Raw genomic sequence first — 22596 nt, 5'->3', positions numbered from 1 at the left:
CATCGGAAGGCTTAGCAGTAGATATAATTACCCTCTGAACACAGATCGGTTAGCTCCTGCAGACAGATGGGCTGCTAGCAGAACTGGTGCTCTGACACTGGAATAGGGTGGCTTGCCCCTTTACAGGCTAGAGGCCTGGGGACAGCCAATCCTGGTTACTAAGGACGCACCCCTGAGCAAGAATCACCTGATTCCCTAATAAAGGGCACCTGAGCAAGGATCAGCTGATTTCCCTCTAAAGGGCAGCAGCTGATCATTCTATAAAGGAAGCTGCTTAGAGACCTGTAGAGAGGGTACAGAGGCTAGTAGGAGCAAGTAGGCTTCAGCACAAACAGGTGGGACTTGGGCTATGAGACTACACGCACAAAGGCCTGGCAGACAATGATCTGATAAGCAGGTAAACAGATATTTTGAATGTTTTTTTTAATTTCCTAAACCAGAGGCTAAGAAAGCTGTGAATGGAGAAAAGGGTGTGTGAGTTATTGGAAAAAGCCCCTTGAAGGGGGACACTGAGGCAAGGGCTGTCTGCAGGGCTACCAGGAGTCCAAGAGTGTCAATGCTGACTTCTGACTATTAAGCTGAAATTTTAACCTCTCTTGGGAATGGTTCATCTTGACCATAAGTTCTCTCAGGCATTGCATGAGGTGGGTGATTTGCAAGCCACACTTGAACTCAATAGCCTTGATTCTCCAATATGTCCAAGCTGAAAGAGAAAGGAAGGCCCAGTGGCCTTTGAGTCACTGGCCTGAGACTCAGGAGACCCAAGTTCAGGCCCCTGTTCTGCCTCAGACTCCCTGCCTGGGTGGCCAGGACAAGTGCCTCTGTCTCTCTATGCCTCAGTTCCCCATCTGCAGAAGGGGGATAATTTCACAGCCCAACTGCACAGAGGTGTTGTCAGGATAATTGAATTAAAATTGTGGGGTGCTCAGATACTAAGTATTGGGAGCCGCATAAGTATTTGTTGCAGCTAGATGGTGGCCCCAGAGAGCTAGTTGTGGATCCTTGAACATGGTCCATTGCTGGAGGTATTGTCTTTGAGATGAGATAAAATCTCAGAGTGCACCTGTGGTAATTTCCTATTATAAAATGAGGAATATTTCATCTGATTGGTGATCAGTATACTCTGAAGCATGGGGATTAATAATCCTTATAATTTTGATTTTAGTTGGCATACCCCCATTCTTTCTTATATAGTGCTTGAGTGAAATCCTAGCCCCTCTGAAATCATTGCTATTGACTTCATTGTGGATCAGGCTTTGATCATAATCCTTTTGGGGGGCCAATTAATAAACTATTTGCCACTGTAATATCTTCCAGCAATGAGTTCCCCAGATCAGTTATACCTTGCATTGAAATATTTCTTCTAAGTCTCTGCCTTTTGGTTGTATTGAGCACCTGCTTGCTCTTGTATTGTTTATAAATAATCTCATAGTTATATTGGTGTATAATGTTTGTTTAAACAAAAGCTCACCTGTGTAATGATTTACGTTTTGTATCTGAGATTTACAGAGCACGGATCTGCAAACCTGTTAAAACTTCCTAAATATGTTTTTAAAAAAACAACCCCCCTCATAGATAACCAATACTTACAGGATACCTCAGTGAGGGTGAAAGTGAAAAGCTCAAAATAAATAGAAAATAAAGACATTTATAATTAATATACTTAACAGAAATAGTCTCTTGTGATTTTTGAATGCATTCTATTCATACTATTATTTTAGGCCAAGGTGTTCAAAGCAGCCTAGGAGAGTTACTCACCCAGTGCCACTGCAGTTCAAAGAGATTTGGGTAGCTAACACCCATAAACTCACTTGTAAATCTCACCTTTAAACATTAAATTCCAAGACAATATTGTGTTGTACTCGTTAGATCAAATTAATCATTCTAACTACAAAGAAATGAACATACTAGAAAAAATCAAAGCACACTTCTTTTATGATAGTCACACAATATCTATGATGATGGTATACTAATCCTTATGGAGCTCATCCACGATACCCTCAGCCTGTCCCAAAAGCTCTGCCTTTCTCACTTCTCTTGCTTCCCTTCCTCACAAATTGAGTCCCTTCCATGAGCCCCACCTCACCCTTCCTACACAACGATCACCAGGTAAAAGCCCCTTAGCTCCAAAACCAGACAAAGCCAGAACTCTGTCCCAGAGCACGTAGCACCGCCACAAGCCCTCTCCTCTTGTTTTTCCCACAACCAATTGGCTGACCCAACTTCTCTATGCTTGTTCTTGACCTGAGAAAGGGATCGAGAACTGGCAGCAGTACTGGTGAATTCTGACATGAGGCACTCCCGGCAGGGGAAGTGTTGATGATCAATACTAATGAATCCCTACAGTCCCAATTTAGCCTCCCCCCCCCCCATACCCTACCAACGTACCCCAAAGGCTCAGCTGTAGGAAATTAACCTGTTCCCAAGTGACATTCACGTAGGAATCTTAAGATTTAATGCTAATTAATGAATTGCCCCAATCGGATTCATTTTTGCCATCTCACTAAATGAAATAAATAGAAACTTCTTGCAATGATAACTGATAAGCAATTTCCACTGTATTGAATGGCTAACATATAAATTCAGTCCACATCAGTTTTGTGTCAAATAGCAAAAACAGAAACAATGAAAACTAGACAGTCATGGCTCTGCACAGGTCAATAGTCAAGGTTATCTGTATTCAATTACTGGTATCTGCAAACTTGCATATTGTCAGCTGATCATAGACTAAATGAAAACTTATCGTGTGCAGAGACAGTAAATATAGTTATTTGAAGCAAGCATCATATTAGTTCACTGGTTTGACTGTGTTTAAGGAAAAAAAGAGGTTATCAGTCTTTTGGGAAATTCTTTCAAATATAACCTGCAGCAAATATCTAAAATTGGGATTATCTGTGTTATAAATCTTCGTTCCAAAAGTAGGAAAGGCACAGAAATTGCTCCTTAACCCTCAAAGATGATAAATTATATAATTTAACAATAGATAAGCTTAGGGCACCTTTCCTGTGATACAGACCTATTGTGAGTTAACTTTTAATCTGCCTCACCTCACCATCTGGTCTGTAATACCAAAGACCTGGCTGTATTGGAAAAAGACAATAATTTGTTTGCTAACCCTCTTCTCCGGAACAATATATCATTTCAGAAAACAAAGCCTACTAACACAACGTGTATTTATCTGTTTCCTCTATCTGTGTTCCTTTTTCCACAAGTGCAAGTTCAGGCTTTTGAAATGTTTTCCTAGTGATAACTTGTGATGCTGTTAGATTCATAACCCTGGAAAAATAGATTTATTTTTCCTTTCAGGCTTTTGTGAACTTAGAAAGATAGATTCACTGTTCTTGACTTCGTGTACTAAGTAGTGCCTTCCTACATATACATTAGTGATTTTAAAAAAAAAAAAAAAAAAAAGCATCCAAAAATGGTCATTAAATATCTGTTACTAATGTTTTCGGAAACTAGAACTTTTTGTAGAAATTTTTCTTCATGTGAACTTCTATCTAGGTTTCAGCAATTTGACTGGTAACTATTTTGGTCATTAAATCAAGAATTCAGCATCCACCCCTTTTCATGCAGACAAGAAAGATAGCAGCATCTCAGTAGCAAAACATATAAAAACCCGTAGATAACCTGCCTTAAGCAGCAAAATTACGTGTAAAGCAGTAAACCACAAAACTACAGATAAAAACATGCAGTGAGCCAGTCCAGCATTTAAAACTACACATAAAGCTACTAATGCAAAAACCAAGGACATTTGGGAGTATGATGGCAGACTAACTCCCCTCTGATGTATTTTGGAGCCTGTCAAGTTGTCTTACAGTGACTGAAGATCATGAATACCAACCTCAAGGTAGACTGTTAAAGAACCAGGGCACAAACCCCAAACTGCCTGGGAGTTCTTTACTTATATTTCACCAACCAATTATTGAGTTTAAACTCCCCAGGCACTATAACAGTCTAAACATGGAGTCACAGGCAGTCCCCTTGGGTACGCCGATCTACCATGTTACCTAGGTAAGCCTACCTTTGTGATAGATGGTCCCTTACACCACCAATCACAGCAATATTCAGATTACTTACAGTCCCAAAAGGCCACTCCCTTAACACAGGTCAAATACACCAAAGACAACACTTGTATCCTATCCTATAATAAACTATAGACAGATTTCTTAATAGGGAAAGGAAATAAGAGTTATTCACAAGGTTAAACCCAGTAAACATATTTAAATGGAAATGATTTGTTATCTAAGTTTCAAAAGAAACTTAATAGAAATTTTTATAATAAGCAAGCTCTATATGACCTGTAGGACTAACCCAGGCTAAGCAGCTGGTGATCCCTTGCTTATGCCTAGAACCCATGCCCCCAGAGTCCCTGCAACAATGAGATACTGATCCTCCTTGTTAGGAATTTTTATTCCCTTCTGCTCTGAGATGCAAACTCAGCTGATGGGAGAAATTCTTCTTCATCTTCATGCAGGGGAAGGGTAAACAACAAAGTTTTTCGTCCTCTTTAATGTTCCACTCTAATTTGTCTGGTGTCAACAGGCCTTGCTTGTCGGGCAGGATATACAACACTTTCTGCTGGAGTCCAGCATTTCACACGAGTTAACATCTATCTCCTGTCTGGTGATTTACACAGTAACAAAGGTTTGCAAATGCTTGAATATTACCTTACAATATGGAATACAGATGTTCTAACTAAGATTAATGCAATTCACTGGCATTCAATAAATTCTGAACACTAAACACATTCTTATAATTCTAAGACCTAATTTAACAATATTTACACACACACTGATTCTAGCTATGTATTTCTCAGTGTTCAATTGAAGCATGGGAACCTTGGCATCTGGTCTACTAGCATGCAGAGACTTTCATAGATTCCTATATTCCAAGGCCAGAAGGATCCTCTAGACTGACATCCTGTATAACACAAGCCAGAGAACTTCCCCCAAATAAATCCTAGAGTATATCTTTTTTTTTTTTTTTAGAAAAACATCCAGTCTTGCTTTAAAAATGGTCAGTGATGGAGAATCCACCACAACCCTTGATAAATTTTTCCAATGGTTAACTACCTTCACTGTTTAAAAAATGTACACTTTATTTCATATCTGAATTTGTCTAGCTTCAACTTCCACCCATTAGATTGTTATATCTTTCTCTGTTAGATTGAAAAGCCCATTATTAATATTTATTCCTCATGTAGGTACTTACAGACAGCAGTCAAGTCCCCTTTCAACCTTCTCTTGGGTAAATTAAACAGCTCCTTGAGTCTATCATTATGAGGCAGGCATCCTTTAATCAGTCATGGCTCTTCGCTGAACCTTCTCCAGTTTTTCAGCATTCTTCTTGGATTGTGGACACCAGAACTGGCTGCAGTACTCCAGTATCAGTGCCAAATACAGAAGTAAAATAATCTTTCTACTCCTCCCTGAGATTCCCCTATTTATGCTCTAAGGATCACAGTAGCCCTCTTGGCCACAGTGTTGCACAGGGAGCTCATGTTCAGCTGATTATCCACCGGGACACCCAAATCTTTTTTCAGAGTCACTGCCTCTCAGGATATAGCTCTACATCCTGTAAGGATGGGCTACATTCTTCGTTCCTAGATACATACATTAACATTTAGCCATGTTTAAAATGCATATGGTTTGCTTGCATTTTACCAAGCAATCTAAATCGCTTTTTATTAGCGAGCTGTCTTTTTCATTGTTTACTACTGTCCCAATTTTTGTGTCATCTGCAAACTTTATCAGTGATTTTGTGTATTCTCCCATTTTCATTCATAAAAATGTCAAATAGCATAGGGCCAACAACAGATCCCTTCAGAACCCCACTAGGCAGAGGTGGTGCTAGCCAACCGGGGACCCTAGGCAGGAATATTTTTGCCCCTACTGCCCCACCCCCCACAAGAAAGCAAATAGGGAGGCCCGTTGAGCTGCTCAGGCTCTTAAGCAATTGCTTCCTTTGCTTAGCCCAGTATCGGCTTTGTCACTGGAAACACCTATTCAGTGACCATTCCCTATTTCCAATTATATTTTATGGAACAGCTGTCCCATAATCTTGCCTGGGATCGGTGTCAGACTGATAGGGCTATAATTACCTGGGTCATCCTGTTTACCCTTTTTAAATATTGGCACTGGAATAGCTTTTTTCCATTCTTCTGGAACTTCCGTGGTGTTCCAAGACTTATTGAAAACCAGCATTAACGGTCTAGCAAGCTCCTGAGTCATCTGTCTTAAAACTCTTGGATGCAAGTTATCTAGACCTGCTGTTTAAAAATGTCTAACTTTAGTAGCTGCTGTTTAACAGCCTCCTGAGATACTAGTGGAATGGGGAGAGTGTCATCTGTCTCTTCTCCAGATACAGAATAGAAATATTTATTTAACACCTCTGCCTTTTCTGCATCAGTGATGATAATTCTACCATTTCCATCTAGTAATGGACAAATACTATCTTCAGGATTTTTTTTGCTCCTAATAGACTTTAAAAACTCCCTCCTATTGTCCTTAGCTCTGCTTGTCATAGTTTCTCCTTGTCACTTTGCTTCCTTTATCAATGTTGTACAATTTCTAGCTTCTGATTTATATTCATTACTATCAAATTCCTGCTTCTTCCTTTTGTTCCTCTTCCCCCCCCCCCCCCGCCCCTCCTCTCTAAGATGCCTTCATTTCCCCTCTAAATCAGGGCAGTTTTTGAACCAATACAACCTTCTGACTCAGTTGAAGGAGTGAGGCTTTTTGGTCATCTAGTAAAGTGTTCTTAAACAATTCCTAACTATCATTCACATTTTTCTGGTTTAATTCTTCTTCCCAGCTGATTTGGATCATAATTGTTGTCACCTTTGTGAAATTGGTCCTGTTAAAGCACCAAGTATATCTATTACTGGTCTGGACTTGACTTGATCACATTTATAATGTGCAAACAGAGTAATGAGCACTTGTACCTAAGTTACCATGAATTTTTAGTTCTGTGATCATTTCCTCTTCATCTGTCTCGTATAGAATTCCCCTGTGTTGGTTGCAACACTTGGTTAGGCACCATGAGACCTCCAGAGTATGTCATTCAAACTGACGTGCCCTTGAACATACAGCTTTTTTTCTCTTACACATTATAGATATGGGTCTAGACCAGAAAGAAGCTGGTCATCCTGTTTCCTACTGTGATTTGGTGGTCTGTAGCAGATACCAACTAACACCCTCTGCTTTATCTGTTACCTTATCTTCTCTCTCCCTCTCACACAGGCCTGAAATAATAAGTCAGTGTAGCTTATGTTGACCTTGATGTGCACATGTGGTAGGGACAGTCACTCAGGTACTATAAAGAATACCATGGAGTCCAACCAGTTTGGGGCTTTGAGCTGATCTGTCCACCTCTATATTACAATAGAATAGAGTATATATATTTGTATATCGCCCTCATCTCCATAGTATGTGAGCAACTTCCAATAATACATTAAGTAATGTGACAAACATCTCTCACGTGTGGTTTTTTTCTCTCTCTTGCCAGCTCCCCAGGGGAAGAATTGTGTGTGCACTGTGTAGTGTGATGTTTTGGTAGTTTTCTTCTATTTTTTTAACCAAAAACTGCACTGAGATCTTTGCTGGCATTCAGACAGTGGGGAAATAAGTCCTCTCCAAAAAACAAACAAAAAAACCCTTCCACAAGTTCTTTGGAGTTGAAAAGAAGCAATTTCAAGCATTTTTTTATTTCACAGCTTTTAGGCCCTTCTGCATTCAAATTATACAGCCATTCCTCTCTTCACGTGCATGAAACCCTATTGGCTACAGTGGCAATGGGGCTTCACATGAGCAAAAGAGGTCCGCGCATACAGCCCTGATTGCAGAAGACCCCCATCCAGCATCAACTTCAATGTGACCCCTACTGACAGTGGCTAAGTTTTTGTAGAATTGAACCTGAGTTACTTCAATGGGTCTTGCAGCACGGTTGTATGTCTCTCAACATTTTTCTGAATAGTGGGTAGACTGCATAATACACCGATACTAACTTTTAGGTCAGTATCGGGATTTATTAGCTTCCGAGTGTTGATCAATATATTAACTTTGAGAGCTCCTACATTTTCTCTTCATCTCTGCGGGAATTGTACTTTCTTTAACCCAAGTTCACTGCTTAATGGCTTCTATTTTATATCACTGCCAGAAGCAGTGACTGACCCCCCCCGCCCCCAGCTACGTAAGCAAATTTGCTCAATCCCATTTGTTGAGCACTTCACAGGTTCAAAAATCTGGTTGCTGGGGGGTGGCAGACATTTCCTCAACACCATCCCTTCCCCAGGCATTGGTGTCAGCTTTCTCCTCTGTTTCCTGCACCCCTCTCTTTCCAATGGGCACCATCCCTTGCTCTTCCTACTTGCATTGGGCACTGCCCTGGTTCCCTGTTCAGCTATTTCTATCACTTAGTTCTGCACAATTTCTCCCTCTGCTTCTTGCCTAATTCCTCCCCCTTCTAGAACACTGCTTCTGGATCCTGCCCAGCTCTCTCCCCTCTAGCCCTAGGTACTGCTCCTGTCTGGTTTCTCCTCCTCCCCCAGCTCTTTCCCTGTGCATACTGCCCCTATGCAGATTTGAGAATGGGCAGACTGGCAGGGAATGATGGGACATGGTGCGCGCACACTCCTGGGATCCCTTTTTTACCACAGCAGTTTCACTTTTGCTTCTCTCACCCCCCACCTGGTGATGGATAGCGGGAGAGTCTGCCAGCCCCTGGGCTACTGTTCCTTGTTTGGCAGGGGCAGCACCAAGAAGCAATTCACCCTGCAGGCCACAGCAAGCAGAGCAGCAGCTTCTACTTGTGATGGCAGCTGAAAAACTGCATCCCAGAGCCCTGTGTCTAGTCACTGCAAGGGCAGAAATGACCCTGTGCTGCCAGGAGCTTCTGGTGAGATAGGGACAAGCCCATTTTAATGCTGCAAAATTCACGGCATTCGTGACAATATCATGGGAGTTGGCAATCTCAGGAGGTGAGTGACCTTTTCTTTTTTTTTTAAAAAAGGAGCCGGTTTTGGATATCAACGTCTGTAGGTGTAACTCTCTTGAAGAGGATGCTTGCCCCCTCTCCCTCTTTTTTTTTTTTTTTTTTTTTTTTTTTAAGTGGGGGAAGGGAAGCTATAAGCAGGGGAGGTGGACTTCATCCCTGTGCATGCAGTGGAGGTTGCCCAATGCCTATACACCATTTAAGTCCCACTTGTACCTTATTTTGAGAGTTAAAGGGGACTTAAGAGCTTGTGCTGGCCTTTTCAACATTGCCAGCCCCAATCATTAAAAAATTATGAATCCGGCCCTAAAAATAATCATAATTGCCTTCAAATCACAATATTTTTAAAGAATAATAAATTTGGCGTTTTTATATTTTCCTTATGTCTTTGAGCTTCCAGAGGGTCATACTGTCAAGCTTTTCTCCACAACCATAAGGGAGTTAGTTTTATTTGTAAATGAAATCTGAGATTTTTTCACATCACATGACTCCAGAAGCCGGGGTTCTAAGAAAAAAACCCAAATTATGAGACTCGTGATACAATCCCAAGAGTCAGCAAAACTGCCTTTTTGAGCAGGGGTAAATTTCACCCAAAGTGAACTTCAGCCTTGGTGCATGACTGCATACCTGCCTTTAAAGTCCTTCCCACTTATACCAGTGCTCATTCTGGCCAACACATCCCTGGTCTTTCATCTCTCTAAATACAAAAGATTGGCCTAATTCTTGCTGGGAGATAATTGACTGAACCCAAACATTGTAACTGTAATGAGAGGAATTACTGGAACTATAATATAGTTCAGAAAAGGCCTTTAGAGGCCACAACAACCAGGAGAGCACAAAGATGACTTAAAGGCTGTAGATAATCTGACTCAAAACTTTACAGTGAGCATTTGCTCTACATCACTTTAGTCTAGGGCTGCTGTTGCTATCTCTGAGGAGCCTGGTGATCTTCCAGATCATTTCTAGAAACAAATGACAGTACCTAGAGCCATGTCTGTTTTTTTTGTTTTGTGTTCCCCTCCTCCCCCCCGCCCCGCATCCCCCATAGATTTATTACAAGGTAAAATCTTACCAATGGTCAAGGCACAAAATTAAAATAACACTCATTTAGATACACATTTAGCGGAGAATCAGGTAGTTCAAGTTACTCTGTTGACGAGCAACTATTATTCTGTTGAAGGTCTGCAGTTCAAGTTTTATTCATCTCCCATTGTCACGGGATGTGAAATAAAAATGAATTTTGGACATTCGATAGCCAGTGGGATCCGGGGGAAACAGCCAGGAAAAGAAAGAGATTCCATGATCCAGGGAATTGAAGCAGCAGCTAAATATGAAGCATATTCAAATTCGACATGATTTCATTTAGCATTAGAAAAGGTGTTCACTAGATAAAACCCTCTACATTCAAAGATAACGTTTAACATTTTTGCAATAGCATTAAAAAATCATCGGTAAAAAGAAAAGTAGAAGAGGTGGACATTGTCAGAGAAAGGGCTCTGAAAAAATTAAAGCTCCCCTGAGATATGTAGTAAACTTCCAGAATACCGTATTTTAAAAAAAAATCCTTCTGAAGGCTAAGAGGGAGCGCATGCAATTTTAAAATAGTAGGCAGGAAATCCATAGCTGTTAAAAAGAAAAGCACAAAGGCTACTAGGGCTTTGCTTACAACATTTTTAATTGTCTTCCCTAAACTCCAGAATAAAGCCTCATCACCTTCCACCCCACCCAATAAAACTATGTTGGTAAATATAATTACTTCTATTGTCTAATCAATATCATATTGCTCATGGCTTCAGCTTGTTCAATATCAGAGTCTGAGATCACTGACTCCTGATACTTACCTCAAGATGCCAATATCTGTTCAATGTTGGATAAACTACATTAGTTACTCCAGCAACTGAGATTTTTTTTATCTCCTTTAATAATCCACATCAGTAAAATACAGTTTCTAGTGACCTAATATGAAAGCTGTGGCTGACACGTACCAAACTTCTAGAGTGCATTCACCACTTGAGGGTGCTTCCTTTTTATGAAGTGATAACTATATTCGGGGCTAAATAAACTCACCTAAGCTAGGCTCTTCAGCTGGGGCCCAGGCCTGGACCATCCACTCCAGTCCCTACCCTTTAAGGCCATGGTGCAAGATAATGCCCAGTGCGGGTGAGGCAAGAACTATCAGCAGAACAAAGATGTTCTCTAGCTTCTGCAGGAGCAATACTGATGCTGGTGGAGGTGGAGGTAGGGAATTAGGCTGAACTCCTTTTCCCACACGCTCCTACAGGGCACAAACTCAGCCAAAGCAAGCACCTACATCAGTGTTTGCAAGATCAAGGCCTTATATTATAAATTCTTCAAGGCACCCAAATCGTGATCCGGGGCTTTGGTGACAACTGTCATACAAATAAGAGGCCAAGAGTTATTTCTTGGTAAACTTAAAGTAATGACAAACCTTCCCCTCAGCCAATTGGGGTGTGGGGTAATTGTGAAGTCAAAGTGATTATGCAAATCAAACCTTCTCAGCCTATCAGAAGGCAAAGGTATGCATAAATGGGAAGGTCACACGGACGAATTTGCCTTTGTACATCACCTCTGTGCTCTTGTTGACTGAACCATTGCATTTCACTGGAACATAACCTATGTTTATCATAGCTTAGGCTAAATCATGTTCTGGGATTATGAGAGGGAGAACCTGTCTGGTAGAAAATGAGACAAGATTGCTCATTGTTGTAACAGAGAAAACTGAACAGGTGACTCAGATCCTTAAAAGTGATTTTTAATATTATTTACAGCATACACAATCCATAACAACATTTTATCTATTAGCTAAGCAAATGCCTTATTGACAGTTCTTAACCATAACTACCAGAGAAGCACAGGACACCACACTGTTCCCAAGATGTTGTCTTTGTGTGCTTTCCTACATATGGCAACAAACCCCCATACTTTAGTATAAGAAGTATGCACCAATAAATTATCTTAATTGGAAACACATTGCATGCAAATGGCAAGAAACAGTGATTGTTCTCAAAGGCCTTTCTTGAGAGTTAATCTATACAAATTATAAACACTCGATAACTATCCTGGTTTTCAGACTAACTGTCTTTATGTCAGATCCCAGGACTTAGTCTCTGGGGACTTCAAAATGCATCATGAAATAAAAACAGCTGCAAGGGAAACTGGTATGACTAGGATAGGTGCCATATAGCAATTAACAGGCAGAAGTTTTGATCTGGAAAATCACATTTATTTTAATTGCTTCACTGTTATGTTCATAAAGAATTTGGCTCATTTCACTATTTTCCTTATTAGATATACTATTTAACTTTGGAACAATGTAGTCATTAGTTCCATTGTTCCAGGTTTTTCATTGCTCTGAAATGAATGACAGAGACATGTTCTGCAAGGAAGATTGTTTATAAATATTTATCGTAGTCTGAACAGATACTCATGTAATCCATCCTAATTTTCTACCACATAATTCACCAGTTATTTTATCTAATCTGTAGCACAATGAGTGGCAGGTTTTTTAACCTGTGAGTCCAATAATCTACTTAAAGGAGGTCTAGCATCCCTTTTAAAATGTACAGAAAGAAAATCTTACATATTTTCTGTGAAAGAGGAAAACCTTGCCTCTCTTCATTTTCCTTTTGTGGTCTCTTTAAATAAGATCTATATAAGATTGCTTCCACATCTGCCATACTTCTTTTTGAATCTGCATTGATGAAAAAAGATGGGCAAAATTCTGTCCCCAGAAGCACATCCTCAGCTCCCACTGGTTTCACTGGGAGCCCTGAATGCAGAATTGGGCCTCTTGTGTGTGTAAACAACTAAACAAACAGAATGAGTAAGTCACGGATATCATGACTTTGGAAAAGGCGTTGCACCTGATAGGTGTCTACATCTGAATTCTACCTTCTGTACTAGTAAGTATGTATAGGACCATCTGTTCAAAATGAATGTGTCTAATTGAAAGGAATCAGGAAAGGAAATATGAAATTTGGCAGTTCCATTCTATGCTACCATTTGGTGCGTGTTGTGGGACTCTAGCAAAAGAGAGCTATCACTACAGGCATAATTTACTTGATTTTTAAGGATCTGTATGAATTATGGCTGCGGACCAAGTAGCCATTAGCAAAGAGGAATGTTTCCCCATGCTCATTTGTTTTCCATGTGTGAATTTTCACTTATCCAAACTCTCCCCACAAAAAATATTATTTGTCTTCATTAATTCCATATGGAAATACAACAGAAGTCCTGCTAATAAATTATTCAAGAAATGCAACAGATCTTTTTTGATGAAAATATACTCAAAAGCTAGTGTTAGAATCAAAATATTAGCTCGCTTTGATTTCAGTATTTTCAATTATATATTATAAAATGCTACATATATAGCAAATAGATTCATATGCTCACAGAAAGTTTCTCTGGGTGAATTATCCTAAACAGGGTAACTCAATGGTAAAGTAGGTAGGCTCTTAATGCTATTACTATTAGAAAAATAACATTAATATGAGACATATGCAGGATGCTATTACATCAGTGCCCTGCATTTATTCAAGTCAGTATGCAGGCCCAATGCTGTGGATCAGTTCAGAGTTGCGGGGCCTTTAACATATGTACCTTGGCTTAGTCTTGAGGTCAAAATCTGTTAATGCAATTTTCTGAATAAGAAGAATTTAAAATCCATGTGTTTTTAATGACACGTCCAGGGTTTGGATTTTTTTTATTTTGTCCTAGTCACATTGAATGGGAACTTCTTTGAAATGTGTATTATGTATGGCAAACACTGAAAACAATTTGTGAAATTTTTTTTTTTAAATAAACCTCTGTCCATTTATTTGTTTGAAAAGTTAAATTTTGGTTAAGTCATGTTTCAAATTAAAAAGGTCATTATTGGTAATTTGCATTTACTTATTGAAGCATTACATTTTGACACATGGTTTTAGTTTATTATGTAACCCATATAAAATAAGTGTGCTGAGATAAAGGAGTTTCAAAGATCTAAAAATCAATGTGGCATTTACACAAGATGTATAGAAAGGATGCCTAAATTTAAAAAGGGGCTTTCCATTTCAAATAATTAATGTTTTGGTTTCTTCAATTTTTGTGGTCTTGTAGCACAACTTGTATCTAAGACATTATGTTGAGCACGCATAGTTTGGATTGAGCTCTTGTTTGTGTCTATTTAACAGCTATTCACAGCTGTCTCTGCTTTAAAAGTATTGGGATAAAATTTCATCACAAACTTTAGTTAACACAAAGAACTAACATTATGTTAAATGGGCCTGACTATGATTGCTGGCCAGACTGGTGGCAGCTGCGACAAGGAACTTACACACACACGCGCACACACACACACACACACACACACACGTATACACACACAGTTATAGTTCAGATGCCAGGGAGTCAGTGTTTGCTCAGCAGCTGATCGCAAAAAAAAAAGCTGCACAGCCAAAGTCCCAAACATGAGAGGGAAAGTCTTCTAGTAATCAGTCTAAATGTAATATAGAAAATGGGCTCCTGGAGCCCAAAGGTAATACGAAAAGCTTCCCTGCTGAGCAAAAATGACAGCAAATGACTTCCTCCAGTCCCAAAGAGGCACATGATAGAAAAACCACCCTTCAGTCCTCCACAAGCTTCTTGAGTTCCTTCCCTGATAACACTTCTATTCCCAGGGAGATCAGCTACTTCCTGTCTCTTCAACCCAGCAGTATTTTCCCTCTGAAACTCCCACTGCTCAGTTAGGCTTTGCTGCTAGACATGACATGACAACTGAACCCCTCTGCAATCACAGCCTTTCTGTGTACGACAAGATTTTTAACCCTCTGTTTGTCAGAGTGTTGAGTCTATCCACCTTGTTACACCTCCAGAGTATAATTGCTAATAAAAAATACATAGCAGAGTTGCAACAAATGTGGGGCCTGATCATCCTGAGTGCAAATGAGAACCCACAGCTCCCACTCTTTTCAGCAGGAATTGTGAATATTCAACTGCATTCAGGATCAGGCCCCATCTTTCCTAAGGCTAGAATCCACTGACATGTGTGGAAGGTAGGGGAATGACATTAGCATTACGTAAATTAAAGGCAAGGAAGAGGATGCAGAATGAATGGCTGAATGTAATTGAGTTTATGGATTAGCTGATAATTTAAGACTTAGCATTTAAGAGTTAACATTATAAAAACTACACCAATAAATAACAAAGGTAAAAATATAATGTGCATTTTGATTTGAATTCTAATCATTCTTTTAATAGTACAAAGACTTGAGGGTAGATGAGAATAGGCTGCTAACCTTACCAGTTCTGAAATGGCAAAATAACACCGCTAAAGGCACAGGTGTGTGGGGGAGATACTTGATTTAGATTACTAGGGGCAAAAGTTACATAAAGCTTATTCAAGATTTTATTGCATTTTCCATATTAAGTTTTTTTGCTATTTGCAAGTTGCCCATTACCATCAAATTAACAGATTAATATGAAATGGAATCATGTCGCTATTCTTAAACACAGAACACAAACATTCAAAGGGAAAACTTCTGTATATAATCTGCAATATATAAGCCAGGAGCCTAAGACAGGCTTGTGGTTATTGGCAGGTGTTAAAAGGAGTCTTGGAGATCAGACGTTCTATTCATGAACGAAGGCAGCTTATTGGTGTACCAAGAAAAAATACAAGGAAGCATCCCCAAAACTCCCATGTTACTCAACCTGAGGCATCCCTCAGTAGCACTTAGGCATGTGAGTAGATAGTTTCATGGATGTCAAGCAATTTACATGCTTAAAGTTAAGTACCCCTTTTAAGTGCTTTTATGAACTAGTCTTCCTTCAGGTAGGGATTCCTGTTTTAGTCAGGCTCCTATTCTGCAGACTTCAGGATTTAACTTTTCCTTTCCAGAAGCCCTCCCTTGATGCCTTTAGCCTGAACATATGGTACCTGGGTTTTATAACCCTTCCCATTGCCAGCAGGCTTTCAGCTCACCAATCAGAGTCCAACTCTCACTGAAAAGCTGTTCAAGTGCTTGGTTCTTTTTCTGTCCATTTTTCCAGATGCGTAATCATAACTCAGCAGCTAAGGTCTTCAATGCAATACAATTAGAGCATTCCTCTGGAGACTCAACATTTCCTGTACAAGTAAGTTTACATTCTACCTTCTTCCAGTTTAAGCTATGGGAACAATTTTAGATAAATTTGCATTTTACCTTCCTTTCAGTTTCTCTGTTAAGCTATAGGAACAGGCTAGTGGCAGAACTATTGATACCGATATTGCTCTGTCTCCAGCTCTGTGATAGGCCACTTTCCTCATCACAGTGTTTCCAAAGGCTTTCCTGGGAAAACCAATGGGAACCTCTATGAGCAAGTTTTACACTAAACTCTGAGCAGCAATTAACATGACTTTGGGGCAGAATTCGCATGTTGCAGTTGGAAAAATTAGCCCACTGTGTCTTCTCATCAGCTGAGTAGGTTTTATGCAGCTGTTTAGCACTTCAACAACAAAACTCCAACAACACATCACATCTGACCCTTAAGTTCTCTGCCTTCCATATCGCCAGATTGACAGGGTGGGGTGAGTTCAGCACAATGTAAAATTACACTACAGCCAGTTTAATTGGCCTCCATAGAGCAGTCAAGCATGAGCTAAACATCTAATGTTACATAATGTATGATGAGAAAGCATGAGGCATTCAACTAAATTGGGAGATGCTGATAAATCGGGTGACAGGTCACCTCATACCTCTCAACCCTCTCGTAAGAGGAACATTCCTCATCTTTCTACTTAACTTCACCCCTATCCCACTACGTTACTGTTTGTTACTGCTACCAGAAAAGCTGAATAGTGAAGCTGAAGTTATAGAAATTATTTATGTTGAGTGAACTTTAACGATTTGAGTTTTGCATGGTTTCAGCAAACCCCACCAGCAGTTTGGGTTTGCAAATGTTCACAGCCTGAGGTTTGTTTGCTTTTTGTATGCCCACAGCCCTCAAACAAACACTTGCCAAATAAAAACAGCAAATTTCAGCATCCTTCTTCCACCCACTTCTAGCTTAGAGCTATAAATGACTGATCTTATATAGGTGCACTTTGATGTATCTTCTAGTCACCAGTTCAAGTCTGCTACCTACAGTACTGAAACAATAGCATAGCTAAACAGGACCTCATACAGTAACATATTTCAGTGAATTACTAAACCGGTCTCCTGTCAAAGTATTGCAACCCACTTATATTTAATAGGCTTCATTTCCCCCATCTGTAAAATGGGATAAAGCACTTTGTGATCTACTAATAAAAAATGATATATAAGAGAGAGGTAGTTATTTATTTATTAATGCTAGTAGCACGACCCAATGACAGACATAGACCTAATTATGCCTTTCACTCAAATGCATCCTTTTAGGTAAAGAAGCATAATGAGTGAAAATTCTTAGCAGGATTGTGCTATGTAGTCAGCCTAATTCAACCATATGAATTGAGCCCTCACGAAGAAACTAGTGTGAATGTCTTCATGTCATACAGCTCTACAAACGATTTCTGCTTTGGTCAACGCATGTTTAAACAGGTAATGGTCAAAATATTTTCCAGGATTTTAAAGTGTACTTCTTCTTCTTCTTCTTTCTACTTACAAAACTAAATGAGAAATGAGTCACTTATTTGCTGTATTTAGTCTCTTAGAATGCATAATAGACTGCTCAGAGAATATCTGCAAGTAGATAACTTTCCTCAAATGTCTTCATTATTCAAACATGTTTATCAAGTACTGTTTCACACTTTTTTTAGTCTTTAGATTTATTACTGATATTTGAAAATCAGTGTGGACTTCAGTTATGATTGGTCATAAGACCATACTCCAGAAATGCACCTTGTTTTTGAATTTGCTTCCCACTAAGATTCTTGCCAGTAAAACACAATTGCTCAATATTCATATAAAGCAAAAACAAAAGGAACATGAGCATGGCAAAGGCAACTTCATTAACAAAAGTGAGCTTAAAAGTGGGTTATTTGCCCAACTCTAATACATTTGCATTATTTGCCCAACTCTAATAATTACCCTTTGATAGTTTGAAATTTAAATATATTGGTTCCCAAATATCCTTTTCTTTCAGTAAGCTCATTTGTTTGTAATTTTGGGGCTACTTGTACTTTACTAAAATTTATTTTTAAGGAGCATTGATTAATTTGTCTTCAGAATAAGACATATACAAATACAAGGCATTTTAATGAAAGACAAGGAGGATGAGGTAATATCTTTTATTGGACCAACTTCTTTTGGTGAGAGAGAGAGAGAGAGAGAGACAAGCTTTTGAATTTCCACAGAGCTTTTCTTCAGGCCTATACTATATCCTTCATTCAGAAGGGCCACAAAACAATTTTAAAATGATAGGGGTGAAATTCAATGGAGGTAGTTGAGATGCAATTTAGTGAAGTATTAGATGGGACTTAAGAAAGGCACAGGCCTTGTATTGGCCCTCTGCACATGGGTGAATTTCACCTAGATCAGCTGGTGTAAATTGGCATAGCCCCACTGATCCCAGCTTCATATCTGGGCCTGAATGATTATCAACATTCATCAGTGTTGGATGAGAAATATATACTATCTTCTCCAAGAGGAACTTAATAGTTAACTAAATATAGACCTAGGCCTGGAACTGACTTGGTCTCGGAGAAGATCAGCTAAGCCAATATATCTTCAAGATTGTCAAATATAGGCTCTGGAAAATGTGAGGAGTAAGTACCAACTATTGTTCTCCAGAAGATCAGACTAGATTAATATAATGGTCATTTGTGACCCTAAAATCTCTATCTTGGTTATATTTGATACTTTTAATCATACTTTTCTTGAATTCTTGCCCTCCTTTGGTTTTCACTCATCTTTGTTCTTATCTTAAGCTCTCCTGTCAGATAATCTTTTGGAGGTTCTTCCTCCACTCTTCTCCCATTTTCCATGGATTCCCCACAGGTCTCTGTGTTTGGCTCACTCATCATCTTCCCCTCCACCCTTTCTTTAAGTGACCTTATTACATACAGCAGGGGTGGCCAACCCGCGGCTCGCAAGCCGCATGCGGCTCTTTGCTTATACAAATGCAGCTCGCGAGCCACAAGCGGCTCTTTGCATACGTCTCTTTGAGACTGTCAGTGAAATTGACCAGCTGCTGCCGAAATTGATGCATGAGCGTGAATTTTCAGTGGAGGGTAAGAGAAATGAAACTGACCAGAGACGTGTTGCTCTTTGCGATATCGACATCTATTTTTTGACTCTTCGTCTTTGACTGGTTGGCCACCCCTGACATACAGCTTCAGCTATTCGCTCCACACGAGTGACTCACAGCTCTTTCTCCCTCCTTTCAATCCTGAATGTCACCTAGAATTGAACCAAAACTGAACTGTCTCCATTCCCAAGCCTTTTTTTCTTTGACGACTTTCTTATACAATTAGAGTACCATCCTTCCTGTCACCCCAGGTCCATCACCTAGAAAGTATATTTGACTCCACACTCTCTTGATACCCATCCATCAAGGCACAGAGTCTTGCTATGTCCTGCTCCACAATATCTTAGAGGCATTTTTGTCTCTCTCCACCCTGTGAAAAATCTCATCCAAGTCTTCAGCATCTCCCACTCTGACCATTGCAATGTCCTCCTCCCTGTCCTTTCCAACACCCACTTTGCTCCCCTCAGGTCCACTCAAAAAGCTGCTGCTAAAATAAACTTCTTGGTCTGATATTCAGATCATGTAAACCCCCACTCCCTTTGAATACTTCCTATGGGATACCCCTTCTCCGTTCCATCAGGCACAACCTTCTGATCCTTCATCTTAGCCCTGCCATATTTATGTACTACTTTTCAGCCCATTTGTTCACCAGTTCCTTTGCAATTTCACCTGTTTTTCCTTTTTCATGGAAGACCCTCCCAAAATGATCTTCTTTGCTGCTGGAAGGAATCTGCTCCTCTGCTATGGCCCAGCAATGAGGGAGCATAAAAGAGCTGTTGGAGCCCTGCATCCAGGCAGGGGAGAATTCCCCTGGCACAAGCTTTGTGGAAGGCAGTTTATGCTGCCCTGTTGGGCTCCCTCCACAAGTCCTATCGTGGGGACGCATGTCAGGAACAGTGCAGGGAAGAGCATGCTGGAGGTAAGAGGGAGCGGGCCCACACCATGTAATGCTGCTGAGAGGCTGGGTGGTGTTGCTGCCCGTAGGTAGCTGTGGACAAGCTGTTGTCTGAGCTATTCCAGGGGCTGCAGTAGCCTTTGCAACACAGAGATGGTTTAAACCACCTTAGCACCTCCCTCCCTGTGCTGCAAGCTTTGCAATGCACCTCATCGTGGCACATCCCACATTGACATGTCTCATTTGTTCATATAATTTATTTTTCATATAGACCCCAAGCCATTAGCTGTACACATACCTGACCTATATAAATGTTTATTACTTATTACTGTTTCCCTCATTCTCATTCCTACACTCATTCCAACTATTTGTTACCTCCACTTGTACCAACTTATCTTAATTTAGGTGGTAAGTTTTGTGGGGCAAGGACTGTCTTCTACTCTGGATATAATGCATAGCACAATGGAGCGCTGATCCTGACTGGGGCCTGTAGACATTACTACAATGCAAATAAAAAGGCATAATAGTTAGTGAATTATGGTTAGATTTGCTAGCAAATATTTTAGATGCTCTTAACATGGGCAGTACAAGTTTTATTGATGTGCAGTAACAAAAGTTCCCACAGCCTAACATTGACAAATTAAAACAGGGTGTAAAATTATAACATTAGTAAGACACTTATAAATGTGTCCTTAACCCAAAAAAAAGTACATTGGAATTTAAGATTTACTACTGCATAATAAAGATGGCTTGTTCTGCTTTAATAGGGGAATTAGTACTGTTGAGTGGCAGACTCAGTCCCCAGCAGGCAAAAACCTTTATACCAAGAAAATAAAACTTCTTTTTACAACTTCTTTCTTTCCCCTTTCAGTCATGTCTCAATTTTATTAACCAGCAGGCCCAGATTTGTAATACATCATTTCTCTGGTTTGCTGTACCAGCTACATACTGATATCTGGATGAGGAAAGCGTTTCCTCCATGAACATGGCTAATGGTTGGATTCAGTCTACCACATGGGTTATAAAATATTTTAAAATGGCTCCATTCAAAGGGTATTATACTGCTGAAGTTGTACGTTTGTTTTATTATACACTGAGTCAGTCAGATCTTTCGTAGGTTAAAAATATTAAATTACTGGGGAAAACTTAGTTGAGTAGGTTAGACTGGATTTTCATTCAGAAACAATTTTCCCCATTTTTTTCCTATACAATGGTGGAACGGTACTAAATTTCACGTAAATATCAGTCACTATATGAAAGTGTGAATGAATGATATCGATCCTGGACAAGATAATAGAGCATCTGATATGGGGCTTTGATAATAAAGAATTAAAGGACGGTAATGTAATTAATTCCAATCAATACAGGTTTATGGAAAATAGATTGTCAGACTAACTTGTTATCTCTTTTTGATGAGATTACAAGTTTGGTTGATAACGGTAAGTGTTGATATAATATACTCAGACTTCTGTAAAGCTTTTGACTTTCTACCTCATGATATTTTGATTCAAAAACTAGAATACTAGAAAATGAACATGGCATACATTAAATGAATTAAAAGCTGGATAACTGATAGGTAACCTCTTTTATTGGACCAACTTCCATTGGTAGAAAGTACAAGCTTTTGAATTGCACAGAGCAATTCCTCTTTTTCAGGTTGAGGAAAGGCATTCAGGCTAGATGATTATAATCACCCCTCTGGCCTTGGAAGGTGTGAATCTCTGAAATAAGTGATTGGGTGACTGAAGGCCCAACGGACTATAAATTATCATCTGATGGTTGCTGTGCAAAGTGATGTTTCAGTGTAAAATGATCTGGTTTCACTCCACTTCCTGATGGACATTTATCACTCTCAAAATCATCACCACCACAATTATCACTAATTGTCACCCTTGTTGGTAGTCCTCAGTAGAGTTAAGAAGGACTGAACAGACATGATCCAGAACCGTCCTCTCACTCCTTTTGTGGTTCCTGATCCAAAGAGAGTCAAGGTCATGGTATACCAATAGCTTTTAGGGAAGAACTCTAAGAGGAAGGGCAATGATGTTTGGGATTAGCAGGTCCAATACAAAGCACAAGAAATGCAAATGACTGCTTAGTGCCTTGCACAGATTTACGATTCCTGGATTGGCCCCATCTTTCCCCTTCAGCAGAAGGCATGGGTGGGCCTTGGTGGGCCAGGGCCCACCCACTTTTAAAGCAGGCCCAGTCAAGCTCCACTTAACCTGCACAACTGGAGCTTTCTCAGCCGGTCACTTCCCAAACTTCCTGCTTCTGGTCACATGGCCAAGAATCACTAAGCTGCCCAACAGTCCAGGAAGTTCGGGTTTCTTGGCCGGCACATCTCTGTCAGCCAGAAGCCCTACCAGAAGATCACGTCTGGCTCATTGCCAACAGTGTAGGGCTCCATAAATCAGAATGCTAGCCCTGTACTTGGGAGTCCGTTGGAAGAGGGTGACCACAAAAAGTTTCAGTCCAAACAAGTAAATGATGAAGACTAC

General features: G+C 39.9%; 1 long non-coding RNA gene across 2 annotated transcripts; it reads left to right on the top strand.

Annotated features, from left to right (window-relative positions):
• Positions 1 to 290: 290 nt before the first annotated feature.
• LOC137154014 (uncharacterized) lies at positions 291 to 22043 on the top strand. Of its 2 annotated transcripts, none has more exons than XR_010920023.1 (4): positions 291 to 397; positions 16045 to 16128; positions 17391 to 17552; positions 21752 to 22043. It is a non-coding gene; the product is annotated as an uncharacterized lncRNA (long non-coding RNA). The 2 variants fall into 2 exon arrangements; XR_010920024.1 differs by lacking the exon at positions 21752 to 22043 and adding an exon at positions 19893 to 20015.
• Positions 22044 to 22596: the final 553 nt, after the last annotated feature.

This window comes from Emydura macquarii, unplaced genomic scaffold, assembly GCF_026122565.2.
Source record: "Emydura macquarii macquarii isolate MOO-44397 ecotype Brisbane River unplaced genomic scaffold, CSIRO-AGI_Emac_v2 contig_295, whole genome shotgun sequence".
Taxonomy (NCBI): domain Eukaryota; kingdom Metazoa; phylum Chordata; order Testudines; family Chelidae; genus Emydura; species Emydura macquarii.
This window is presented reverse-complemented; position numbering and strand designations above follow the sequence as displayed.